Source organism: Aotus nancymaae, unplaced genomic scaffold (assembly GCF_030222135.1).
Source record: "Aotus nancymaae isolate 86718 unplaced genomic scaffold, 86718_ANA_hifiasm-v0.15.2.pri h1tg000048l, whole genome shotgun sequence".
NCBI lineage: Eukaryota > Metazoa > Chordata > Mammalia > Primates > Aotidae > Aotus > Aotus nancymaae.
Genome location: NW_026988462.1, coordinates 12,896,691 through 12,910,396, shown reverse-complemented (window position 1 = coordinate 12,910,396; position 13,706 = coordinate 12,896,691).

The window sequence follows — 13,706 nt, the reverse complement described above, 5'->3', positions numbered from 1 at the left end:
TGGTTAACTAATTCATAAATAAACTAAATGTAGCTATTTCATTGAGCATTTAAATAACATTTAAACTAAGATCAATAAAAAAACAAATCATTTGAGCAATGAATTTTCTAAATTAGAAATGCAAACCCAATTATAATATTGGGTACTAAAGATGTTTTATCATATGCTGGTGCATAGTAAATACTTTTAAAAATAAAAATACATAGCTTTTTTTCTAAAATTTGAACCATTTTTTAATACATGAAACGTGACTGTAGGAACAGTCCTAACATGAGAACTTCAGTTTACCTGACTTTTTGAGTGGGAATATGGGCATTCATATGCATTAGTACCCACATTTATAGTTGAAATTACAATTTTGTTTGTTAAATTGAAAAAAAGATGGCATAACTTGTGGACAACTAAGGGAAATATGTAAGCTCTACATATTGATAAATATTCCATCATAATGTATTATATCCTATTATGAATAGTTTTGTAAAGTGACTTGGAAAAATACAATCCCATGGGTATTTTCAGAAATTTAAATTATTTTTGTTAAAATTAAATAATATGTACATCTTCAATGCAAATTTTGTATAGCTAAATTTCCATTTAGAGATATCTTAAAATCACATCAAAATTTAGTCATTATATATAGTATAAATAATACTATAAGCAATATTACTTCCAGTGCCAGAGAAAGAAGAAAATGATAATTTAAATAAGTAATTTTTATTTATAAATAATCTGAAAAATATTTATGTGGGTTTTTCATATGATAACCAATGGCAGTATGAATTTTCACATTCTTCCATGCATACTCTGGATCACAGTTATGAAAAAAATTTAACCATCACAATAGGAGCAGCAATGTGTGGTTTAATTTTGCTCTCTATTATATGTACTACAATTAAAGATTCCTTTCAATTTGAAAACCTTTCTTTAAACAAGAAATTTCCTGTGCAGATGAAATGGGATTACACTGAATCAAAGAAAACTAAGATTGTAGGTATTACCAAATTAGGACAATTTAAAAATTTTTTTAGATATATAAAAATGATTTTGCTCTGTCATCCAGGCTGGAGTGCAGTAGCAGAATTTCCACTCAACACAACCTCCACCTCCAGAGTTCAAGCCATTCTCCTGCCTCAGTCACCCAAGTAGCTGGCCAGGCTGGTCTAGAACTCCTGACCTAAGGTGATCTGCCCACCTCAGCCTCCCAAAGAGCTGGGATTACAGGTGTGAACCACTGCGTTGGGCCAAAATAAGAAATCTTAAGTTAGGTTTAAGGAGCTCTGAATTTAGTATCTGTTGTATCTGTTACATAGTAAATAAATATGTATGATAATCTTCTAGGAATTTGAGGTAAATAATTTTTAACAAATTCTTAATCTCACTACATTATAATCTGCCACAATGTTGCTATTAGACTTGCATACTGAAATATTAGAAGTACTAGACAAAATTCCATATGATCTCATTTTCTTGCATTAGATTATTGTTGTTGTCATGTTTTTCTTCTAGAAGTCATTCTGTAATAAAACTCTTTGTAGTTGTTATCATCTGCAATTGTTACACTGGACCTATGGGTGCTATAAAGAAAATCTCTACTAAAAAAATGAAAGTCATTTCTGATACCAAATATTTATTCAGTCACAAAAAATATATATTCTTATATTTTGGCTGGATATCCCTACAGATTTATAGCTGAAATGCTAGAATGAGATTGTGTATTACCTAGGATTGGGGGCTTGGAGTCTCACATTTTTCTCATTAATTTTTTATTTTTTCCAGATACAGAATTTTGGTACAAACATTCCTGTATAGTGATTATTTGCATTAACCATATTAATATGTTTACATTATTGTTGGACTATATTTCATGATATATTATTATAGTGTTGATTGCTATAATTATATGTGATTCAGGAATTTTAAAAATATTTATCTCTGTATCTAGATTATCCTATTCCTTTCAGGCACTGAATGTAACATACATGTTTATCTGATAACTCTTCTGTATTGCTACAAGCCAGAAGGAGTTGGAAACTAAAGTAAATAGAGTAAGTCTTCACTTAAAGTTATTGAAAGGCTCTTTGGAAACTGTGACTTTAAGCAAACATGTAACAAAAGCAGTTTTACCATAGGTTAATGATGTAAACAAGAGTTAAGTTCCTGGGACGTATTTCTGGTCACAAAAACCATCACTACATTTCAAAATAAAGACCAAAAACACTTCTAATACTAAACATTGAAATGTATGTGATACACACACACACACGCACACACATACACACACATATATATTTAAGAAAGATTAATAAAAGCAAGTAAAATTATTTTTTACCCAGTTATTTCATTTCAGGGTCTCCAGTGGCTGCAGCCTATCCCAGCAGCTCAGGGTGAAAGGCAAGGAGTAACCATGGGGCCAGGTGCCGTGGCTCTTGCCTGTAATCCCACCGCTTTGGGAGGCTGAGGCTGGTGGATCACTTGAGGTCAGGGGTTCCAGACCAGCCTTGCAAACATGATGAAACTTCGTCTCTACTACAAATACAAAAACTAGCTGGGTGTAGTGGCACACACCTGTAATCGCAGCTACTCAGGAGGCTGAAGCTTGAACCCTGGAGGCAGAGGTTGCAGTGAGCTGAGATCATGATACTGCACTCCAGCCCGGTTGACAGAGGAAACTCTGTCTCAAAAGAAATAAGTAAAAGGAACTAACCTTGGGTAGGACATCATCCCATTGCAAGGTGCACTCACACACACACACACATATACACACACTCACTCAGACTGAGACAGTGTAGACACACTGATGAACCTGCTATGCACATCTTTGGGATACTACAGCAAACTGGAGTACTCGGAGAAAACCCATGCCACAGGAAGAACATGCACACCCCACACAGACAGTGGTCCCTGCAGAGTTTTTGTGTTTGTTTCATTGTTTGTTTTTCCCTCATCAAGTTTGTAATGAAACAATGTTGAATGAAATAACATTATTTGAGGAATTGTTGTACATGCATTTCGGCGTTTGTGTATATATGGAAATCAAAGATAGTTTAAAGTGATTATAAATCTTTGTACATGTTGACACTACTCAATTCAGTTAAATGCTTTATCATGGTACATTGTGATCACTCTTTAAATGGTTACAATACTTTGAATTCTGAAAATCTGTTATATTTACATTGTTCTAATTGTTCATAACTAGGAATTCACTGACTCTGCTTGATGTATGCTAGGAAACTGAAGTAGATAAATCATACTTCCCTTTTCAGTCTCTTCTCTCTTTTGGCTTTAATTTTAACTTGAGGTTCATTATTTAAAGAAGTCATGCTCATGTTGCTGCAAATGTATTCTTTCTAATTATTAATTTGTTCATGACATTCTGCTTTATGACAGTGATATTACGATGAAGGTGCATCGGAGATCAAAAAGACTTCAAGGCTGTAGAACATACCTCTAGCTACGGAACCACAGGATATGTGACAGCAATGATATTAGGGGATGCTGAGCTGGAAACCCAATTCAGCACCAGAGACAGAAATACTGTATTTTGACACATTCATCTTATAGGGAGGGCCACGTCTGCCAACCAAGTAGAAAATGTAGGCTTCTAAAATAACTCACCTGCCTTTTTATGGTTTATATTTTTCATCTTGGTTAAAAAGTATACATTGACAGGGAATTTAATCCAAACATTAAAGAAGACATAAGATAGCCACCAAATCTAATTACTTTCAACTACTGGATATCAGAGCTTTAAAAAATTATTTTTAACTGCATTTGCTTCATTTACCAAATGGGATATTGATAGAAAAATGAAGTGCATTTCGACAGTTACATTTCTTTTTCTTATGTGCAGGTGATTTTAGTATCTGTCATGTAATAAATAAATAAATATAATAATCTTCTAGGAATTTGGGGTAAACAATTTTAAACAAATTCTTAATTTTATTACATTATAATCTGCCACAACATTTCTATTAGACTTGTATACTATATATTAAAGGTACTGGACAAAATTCCATTTGATCTCATTTTCTTGGAATTAATTAGGTTATTGTTGTTGCCATGTTTTTCTAATCTAAATAATACTGTAAATTTCAGGATAACTTTTAAAAATATACACATAATACATTTATTCTGATATTCATTAATAGTTTTAAAAACCAGTAAAGAAAATACACACAGGTTTTTGGCATTTATTGGTTGATGTAATAATTTTGTGTATTAAGTAAATATAAATAATTATCATATTAGCAAATCAATGCCAAATAATTTACTAAATATACATAATTATTACTATGAGCATGGGCAAAATTTATTTTGGCATTTCACTGTTCCGTTTTAACTCATTAATTGGTACATATGTCTTTTATTTCTACTTCAATAAATATAATTAAATTTTGTGAAAGCTGTGTTCTAATGAACAAGTAATTCTTTTAAAATATTCCTTTTAATTCTAATTTAAATAATTTCTTAAATAAAAATATAACTGCAATAGTAATAGTATAATGTGATTCTCTTCTAAATTAAACAGATTTCATACTCATTCTTTTAAAATGTAATCAAAACCACAGAATTACTTTTAGTCTTCTGATTGGGATTTTTAAAAAGAAAACTCAAACTTAGGCATTAAATACATTTTCTTTTAGATAATATAACAACATACAATAAAATGATTAAGTAGTGCGATAGTGTCAGTATTTCAATACCATTAGTATTTTTAACATACATTAAAATATTCCAGTACATAATCAATAAAGAGGAATTCACATGGCCAGCAATTTTAAACTGGTGCAATAAACTTATGTTTTGTGTTTACACACGTAAGAGAACTGAGAACTGAAGAAGTGAGATGCAAACAATGTCTCCTTTGCTCAACATATTTTTTATGTTATAATATGTTCATTCATGTTGTGTTATACAAATTTTACAGGAAGAGTTGCCCATTTTATCAATTTGTATATTTTTTATTTCATATTTTGTAAGCAATCATGAGCATTTTTTCTTATAAATTGCACACAACAAGAACGTGCTGAAGATTAGAAGGAAGGAGCAGGACATAATTTTAGCAATCCTTTTATCTTACCAATCACCAGAAGAAAATCATGCCAAGAAGAAATGTGAGATATCATCTCTGTCTGTCATGTTTTCAGGACAGAGTGTGGCTCACTAATGTTGCCACTGTAGGCTATACTTTGTCAAGTGCATATATGTTTTTCCTCTTAAGGGGACTGTAAGCTAGATGTTAGCAATGCTCACCCTCTTCAGATTTCATTGTCGAATATACTAATATTTCAAAATACAGTTTTCATCTAGAAAAAATTAAGGAGATTTTGAGTGTACAAATATAGCCAATGCAGGGTAAATTTCAACAGAGATTTTTGTTTTAAATCTCTCCCTTTTTAATACTTTTTACAAATAATCTGACACTAGGTGTCATGTAATTGAGATAAAGACAAAAGTGCAAAACCATGTGAAATACAGACCTCTAATAGTGAATTAGTCTCCCTTTTCTACTTGTTTTGCCTTTTTAAATGAAAGATTTCAAGTATGTCATTGCAGGATTATTTTTGACGTTTTTTTCTTAGAATGGTTATTTGCAAAATTTTCATTTACTACATCACTTTTCTAAAAAATAGATGTTTGAATTATTTAAATATCTCAAGATACTCATTATATAATTGTAGATCATTACTTTATTTTTGACAAATTATATTATTGTGAGTAAACATTCAATGTATAAAATACAGGACTTCTTTTTTCCTGTTTTACACTCCAGTGCCCTAATTCCTATCTACTATTTTAATTTTCTTTTTCTATGGTATATTGTATAACGTGGAGTCAACTATTTTTTACAACATTTACATGATGATCTGAAAGTTTCTACTCAGTTAAATAACAAAAAACTAATTTGGGGGACCATACATTTTAAATTTGTTAAAAAAATTGTTTTATTTTTGTGTGTGTACATAATTAAAATTTGAAAATTGGTAAATTTATTCTACATTTAATCTTGCTGCTTTGAGTTCTCCTGAAGCTTGCAATAATGCTTTGGGGAATTATATGAAATGTATCATGTGTAAGTGAATGTTGCATTACTGTTATTCAAGAATAATTGGCTTATATTTTTAATACTTTGGTGGACTCTTCTGTTATTTTATTTCCCTAACCTCTTAAAAATAGTTAAGATTCGGTTATAAATGGCTATACATTTATATAATTTATTTTGAAAACTACACTAATCTATGAACTTCTTAAGAGTATACAAGCTGAAATGTAAAATAATCTGAGTCACTCAAAAATCTTACTTTGGCATAGCCACTAAGAATAGTCACAACAGTTTAGTGTTTCTTGAACTGAAGCATTTTTCTGCTGCTGCACTTGAAATTGCCTGCTCTCCTTAGATTCTCAAGATAGCTGCCTGTGAAATCTCTCTCACCTCCTACACTTTCGCAGGCTCCTGGGGCTGGTGCAAGGTGCAACCATTGGTGGCAACATGAAGTTAACAACAACAACAAAAGCAGAGTAACAAGAAAAATTGGAAAAGAGACTATTTCTATGGTTGTTTCGAAATAACCCTGGAATTCTGTATATGCCAGGCACTTTCCAGTGCCTATTCCATTTTTTTCATTCACAGTTCCCAGGAAAAGTCTTGATTGGAAATGTAAAGCCCTGGGCCTAGTTTCTGTAATGATATTTCCTTGCAATTTCCTTCTGATGTGTAGATGACTTTTGTCTGTCTGCTTTTGTAGGAGCATTAGGAGCTTAGCCTGAGTGTGCCTGTGTGTGTGTGTGTGTGTGTGCGCGCGCGCACCTGGTATTGTTACTACCCCGTCTATATGCAAAAAAAGACTGGCAGGTAAAGAAGAAAAGGTAAACATTTAACCCTATCTCAGTGTCTTCCTAACCCGGTGAGGAAGAGAGAAGTGGATCATGGGTTTGTTTTAGATGTAAAAACCACTGTGTGTTGGTAGCTAAATTATATTATGTGGTGGGTTAGGGAGGAAAGAAATCTTCATTAAAAATAATGGATAGTGGCAGGGAAGACATCAGGAAAATAAAATAAATTGGGTGAATACCACTTGGCTTGAGATGTGTTATATCCTCAGGAGTTTCCTTTTATTCTTCACTACACAAAGCTGCTGATCTAATCCTAGTACATGAGCTGAATATCCATCTCTAGGATTTTCCCTCCCCACTGTAATATTCCCTAATATTACCAGCCTTGAATTTATTTGGCACGTCTTGAGATGCATAATTACTTTCTTAGAATTGGAGTTGGTCCTGTTGTCTTTATATTTGAAGAAGACAGAAGGAAACGACCTATAAACTGACTGGAAATATGTTTATGGTAAATTAAATTTGATTTTTAATTTTTTAAAACATTGCCACATATACTTCTTTGTAATATTCACCAGTGTAATAAATACTTAAGGGGCATTGTAGATTAGATTATCTTGTTGACAGCACAGAGTTTGGTTTTTGTAGACTTTGATTTATATCAGAAAAGAATTTAATATCATAAACAGATTATGGATGCTAAATATAACCCATCTGTAAATTCATTTTGGGTGTTTCTTTCTTTATTTTGAGACGGAGTTTCGCTCTTGTTACCCAGGCTGGAGTGCAATGGTGCAATCTTGGCTCACCGTGGGTGTTTCTTAAATATGCATTTAATCCAATTTGTTAGTGACAAAAATGTAAAAGGATATATGCCTTTAAAATTAAAACTGCCATTCTAATACTTTGCATTAGGTAATTTAAATGCCAAGTGTTTTTTTGTTTCAGTTACTGACATACACTGTTGAAAATACTGTATTAATAAAAAAGGTGTGGCTATAACATTTCATGCAGCTCTATGTAGATTCTAGTGGAGCAATTTGGATACTTGCAGTAGGTATCTTTATCTTTTTAAAAACACACTATGAAAAATATGTGCAATTTTTTTGTTCAGACAAATACATGCAAATCTAAATAATACTGTAACATTCAGAGTGATTTTTAAAAATATACATTTAATTATCAAATGAAGTATATATATATAAATATGTAAAGATCGATTAGGCAGAGCCTGGCTTGAATGAAAGCTTAGTTTTATATATATATATATATATACATATGGCCTCTGCCTGGTCAATTTTTAAGAAACCATTGCAACTTTGTGCATTTCTAATCAGAGAATATTATTCTTTTGGATAGCCTTACTGTTTAATGATTAGCCAAGTCATAAATTAAGTGGCCCAACATAATAATGGAGCTGGATTGTGAATGGATTTCTAACTAATTATCTAGTAATACCATGAAATTACATGGTTTCTATCATGTGAGCTGGAGAATTTTTATACAAACCTTTTACAGCCTGATTATGCCTATGAAGTGACAGCAGCAGACCGATTTTGCTGAAAAGGCAGAATAGCTGCATTTGTGAAAAATCACTGTTTGAAGGCCATAAAGCAAAGAGAAAAAGTGGTACATAGGGAAATGCCTTCTGAAAATGAGAAGACAGCCACCAAAACAGCAGACATGTACATACACTATATGTATATATACCACACCTCTGTAGAGTCAGATGACTACCACTCTGACTGCTTTCAGAAGGAGCAGCACAATAAGGCAAAAGTGTAAGTTATGTAATGCTTATACTTTACTGCTAAAATCATGCAAGTTTTCATAACCAGCTGGGAGTGAGGTCAGTATAGGATAAAATAAGCAGCAACTGACAATGGTTCATGTTAGAAACTGGCCAATTTTGATTGACCTTTTAACAGAGTGGCCAGAGTTTATATCCTTTTAGTGTAAATAAATAAATGAAAGAGTATGCCTTGTCTTATTAGGTTGATTCTTACTCATTGAGCATCAAGGAGCTATTCCACATACAATGCATATTTAAAAATGACAAACTAGAACCAGTAACTAATCTCCACACACTAGCTATCTGGACAGAGAAATGCATGAGAATATATAATTTTAATATAATGATACAAATTTATAATTTCTTTTCATCACTTTAATTTGGAAACCTGTTTAAAAAATTGCCTTTCAAATATTAATTAAATATTTATTTTAATATTGATTACTTTGAATTATTTTTATTTGGATGTTTCTATCAATCACATGTATATTAGTAAAACATAGTGGAGTTTTCCACTGTATTTCTGAATTTTCTACTCATCTTCTACTTGAATTTGTCTTTGCTAAAATGTTGGGTAGTCTTGATTACTTTTGCCACTGTAACCGTTAAAGAAAATACTATTTATTTATTTATTTGATTCATTATTTGTCTTAGAAGTCACAGTTCTTGAGTACATTGTAATTTTCTTTATTTTTATTCAGAAAGAATTTAATTTATTTGGAATGTAGTATGTATGGATACTCAAAAAGTGATTATTGAAAACAGAAATGATAATAGAAATTATGAAGGGATCTCATGCTGAGTTAACTGCTACATGGGAATCAACTACTTAGGTGAAAGATGTTAGTTTCTGCAAGGTGCTAGGGTGAGAATTTATTCTTCCCTTTTCTCCTTCTTATCTTTCTTTTCTGTTACCTTCTTATTCACTTTCACTTACTAATGACTTGGAATAATTAGTTGATTTCAGTTACAAGACACACTTCCAACCAGATAGGACTTTACTAACCGATGGATCAGGCATAATAAAAGCAATTTACTAACATTTTACTCTAGCTATACTATTCACACTAAAGACATACTAGTTTCTTTGACTTTTGTGTTTGTAATTTCAAATGTTTCTGATTCTAGCTAGACAATTATAACAAATACATATCTATAAATATAGTTTACATTGGTCAAATATATATGATTATTCTACTTAACTATTATTAACATATTAAAAATCATCAATTCTCTTCAAATCAGAGAAAAATTTCTAATTTTAATTCCATAAATCTGTGTAGATTAAGCTTGAATCTATTCCTAAATTCATACAATTTAAGCAGTTCTGGTAATTTCCTTTAATAATAGAATCTAAATAGTCCAAAATTTATTAATAAAGGGACAGAATTTTAGAACTATCCTCTCACTGTTTGGTATCCCAGAGAAAGGTATGCTATGCCTGAAGAAGTTCAACTCTTTATATCTGAAATATTCTATGCAACAAATGGACTTCATGCCCAAAATATTCCATACTACAATTTTGACTAAATTCAGGAAATTAAAACATATTTTAGCTTTCAAATTACCAAGAACTGTTCTAAAGTAGTGCTCTTTTTGATCATTTATAGTTTATATCCAAAAATTGGGTATGTTTATAATGATTATTCACTACAATATTGTTGTAAATGATTTTAGAACACTTTAATTTCTTTGTCAAAAAAGAAATGTTCACTCCCTTAACTCCCCCTGAAAATACTAGTTTCACTTGTTGGTAGTAAAAATCAGTAGACTATAATAAAGTGTCATTATAGTTAAATTTTTATATTTATTAACATTTATTCATACTCAAACTTTTATTTCCTTTGGATTTGAATAATTTCTTTTTATAAGATGGAAGAAAAAGTTAATTTTCATATCTAACTTGTAGGTTTGCTGAAAAATAAGATTCTTTTAACAAGAAATTTACGTATAGTAATAAAGCTTTAAAACTTTTTTTGCAACTAATTTTTTAAAGTTAGCAATGAGGACTAAACAATAAAAATATAATGCATAGGACATACAACATGATGTAGCTTACTTGTTGTTTATATATTAATGTAATATATTTCTTTCTGTGTTGTGAAACAAGAGGAAGATAATGGAGAAAAATCACATCAAAACAAAATTTTCCATTTATAAGTACCTAGACTAGATTACAAATTTTATGTCTATTTGTGCTTGAAATTCTCAGGTTTTATTTAAATACCTAGCATTTTGTAGTCATGATGTTTATTGAAAATAAGCATTGTCCTTCAAAAAATATGTTATAAATATGTATTACATTCCCAATATGGGCCAGACACTGAATATAACCATAAAGAAACCTATCATTGTCTCTATTCTAGAATATAGAGCCGTATTTTTCTAATAGTAGTTTACATGCAGATGCCTTGTGGATTTCTACATACATGATTTCTAGTAATTCCATAAATAATCTATTTCTACATTGCTGTGGAAAAATGACTCAGAAGTGACATATTTCAAGGTCACTCAGTAAGTGATGAAGTCAGGACTCAGAAGCAATGCCCTCTGCCTCCAAAAAAACTAAGAATATGTAGAAAAGTTTGTATAAGAACAGACAACTGGGAGGTCTCTCATGCAGATGAAAAGGGAGGTTGTGAGAATTAAAATGAGGGAAGATATAGGAGCCTGGGGATTATAAAAATATTATAGAAGAGGAAGTATACTCAAGTGTTTGAAAAATAAGTTAAACATTTTAATAGAGAAATGTGAGGATTGTCTGATGTGTAGCAGCAACCAAGGCATGGAAGCCACAGATACAAGGGACATTCCTGAGAGTACAAAGCAGTCTGTTTTAACATTAGGATTAAGTTAAGTGGTGTAATTTGCAGAGCATTCTGGAAGATCAAATCATTGTTCACAAACGGACCTCCTTAAAGAAATGTTGAGGAATTTCTAGGCAATAGGAAAGCAATTAAAAGTTTTTGAGCAGGGTTCTGACATAACTAAATATTTTTAAGAAAAAACTCATAAAAGAGAGTTCACTGGTTAAAAAGGAGAATCACTGGAAAAGGAAGATTTCTTGGATAGGCATTTCAGTAACCTGGGTGTTAAACAATGAGAGGAAAAGAGTGACAGTGGAATAGGAAATGAGGAAGCAGTTACTAACAATAATATATAGAAAGAATTGTCAGGTTTGGACAATAGAGTCTTTAAACTGAATATTACAGACACAGGTTTGGTTTGGTTTGGTTTTGTTATCATTGTTGCTATTATTTTGGTTTCTCCAGTATCCCTGGTGATCAGAACAGTATCTGGAACAGTATCACACCAGTGTCTAGCAATCAGAAAGCATTTTAAAATTAATAAATAAATGCAGTCGGTATAGGAGAAAAACTAGCCAAATACAAATAAACTTGGATGACAATGTTTGACATAGGCGATGAGGTGTTTTGGAAATATATTTTTATCATTTTATGTTTTGGTATCAGTAATATTTCTCTCGTCATTCTGGCTCCCTGGTTAGCGTTTCAAATGCCTTTGCATCTTTCTGGGTATGTATGACTCTGCCAACAATAGAAAATGGAAAGTTGTAAATATTTATCTGTTGTTTTTTGTAGTTTTTACATAATTAACTTACATGAAATATTTTATTATTATTAAGAGTAGATAGCACAGTGGATTTTTTAAATAACCTTTTTATGTGCCTGTGGCTTTCACAAGTTGTAAAAACGTATGATTTTGGCATGTCATTTCCTGAGAATAGAAAATATCAGATTAAAAAATAAGTATTTTCCAATAAGTAGGAACTGGACATCTTCCACACGAGTACTACTTTAATAAACTGCACTGTTGCTTTTTCCTGGGTGTGTGTGTCCTTATAGAAAATGCGTATTTTCCTACATGAAGTAATTAATTATTTTGAATCTCCCAGTCCTCTAGTTGTTTAAGTCTGAGGAGGATTCCCAATTTTTAAATAGAGGAAGTTATTTCTAAATTTCTCTAAGGCTGCCAAAGATTTCATCTTATTACCTTGAGTTAGCACTATTCCTTTGGTGTTCTTTTGAGACACTTGAGGATTTAATATTTTATTCCATAGAAGAGTCCAGATAACATAATCCATGCTTGTCTAGTAACATAATAGACTTCCTACATCAAACTTTCAAAAACTAATTTCATTGAGCACAGTTGATTGCCTAAGCTAGATGGACCCTTGGTTCAACTGCTCCTTTACCTAAGTGGAGATGGACACACAAGTGGTATAATTTGTTCATGGTGCTGGTGGTGAGATTTTTCCTGCGGGGTGCTCTTTTGCATTTCTATTACTCTGAAGTGTTTCTTAATCTCTTGAGCAACTCAGGTGTTATAAATGAAATGAGTAGGATCAGGATTCAGCACCTGGGAATGAAGCTATCTCTGCAAGGACCTTTATGATTTCCTGTAGAAGATAGTCCTTAATAGCTATGCTCTGGCCTGTGGGCCTCATTTAACTCCTCACTTGCTGCACAGCTACATATGTAATATTTCCTTTTTAAGTGCATGTATACAGGTGTTCCCTAGGCACTCATCCTGGGAGAGGAAGCAAAATGTAGAATGGGACATACATTTTCCAGCCTTTTATTTGAGTCTCAAACTGAGGAAGAAAAGAAACAAACTATGAGATGTGTAGAAATGTTTAGATTCTGAATTTCTTGAATATCTACCTAAAATATGCACCACAGTGTAAGTGCCACCATAGTTTTTTGAGAAAGGAAATAATTATGAGACAAACTTTTTTTAGTTTCAACTGAAGAAATTTAAGGCTTACTGCATACACTGAAGAAGACTGAGAAATTCAGGAGCGGCATCTGTTTAGCCACCTCCAGTGAAGGCTACCTTGTTCTTTGGTTATCATCCATTTGCTTCATGTCTCTTCTCCTTTCCCTTCTGTGTCTCACTCTTTCTGCTGGATTTCTACGTTGTCTATAAACATGCTCACATACCTTTAATATGAATGAAAAGCTTTATTTTATCTTATTATTCCTCTAGCTGTTATGCCTCTTTCCTTCTTTCTCCTTTCACTTAATCCATTTTTAAATGATGATCTACGATTCACTTC